Source organism: Melanaphis sacchari, unplaced genomic scaffold (genome assembly GCF_002803265.2).
Source record: "Melanaphis sacchari strain LSU unplaced genomic scaffold, SCAv2.0 Contig301_pilon_pilon, whole genome shotgun sequence".
Taxonomy (NCBI): domain Eukaryota; kingdom Metazoa; phylum Arthropoda; class Insecta; order Hemiptera; family Aphididae; genus Melanaphis; species Melanaphis sacchari.
In genome coordinates, this window is record NW_020271175.1 from 23,232 (window position 1) to 23,909 (window position 678).

Sequence of the window (678 nt, forward strand, 5' to 3'; positions counted from 1 at the left end):
AAATTTTCGCGATTTTGACATATTTCGTAATTATTTGAACTTTAGACGCTACACAGACATTTGTTGTCTCTGTCTTATAAATGCGTAGGTAACATAAGCAAATTTACGTTCAGCAGATTAGGTTAAGCTTCTTTAATTTAAAAATTAGAGTTAATTGACCTATAATAAAACTTGATAGTAAGAACATTATCTATGTTCTCTATTTAATTTTTTTTAAGATATTTTAATTTTTAAGTGAATTATGAGCATTTTCAAATATTTAATACTTTTCATACCCACAACAGTCATAACTCACTTAAAAATTAAATTATCTTAAAAAAATTATCTAGAGAACACAGATAAAGTTCTTACCTAAAATTTTGGCAATAGACAAATTCACTCTAAATTTTAAACTAACAAAACTAAACCTAATTTGCTGAACGTGAATTTTCTATGTCGTAAGATATTCTAAACTGAAGGTCCATTTTTGCTTAGAATATTAAATAATATAAAGAATTAATTAACAGGCATATTCAGTAAATAATAATAATAATAATATTCAATATTAATTTATATTTTTGGAATAGATACTTCTTATCGCAGTTTAACAGGTAGATCTTCTGTGTGACACAGCGTACCTTTACCGTCCGTACAGTGGCGCCCAGACAGGTTAGCAAGGGGTGCAACTGCATGTGCTTT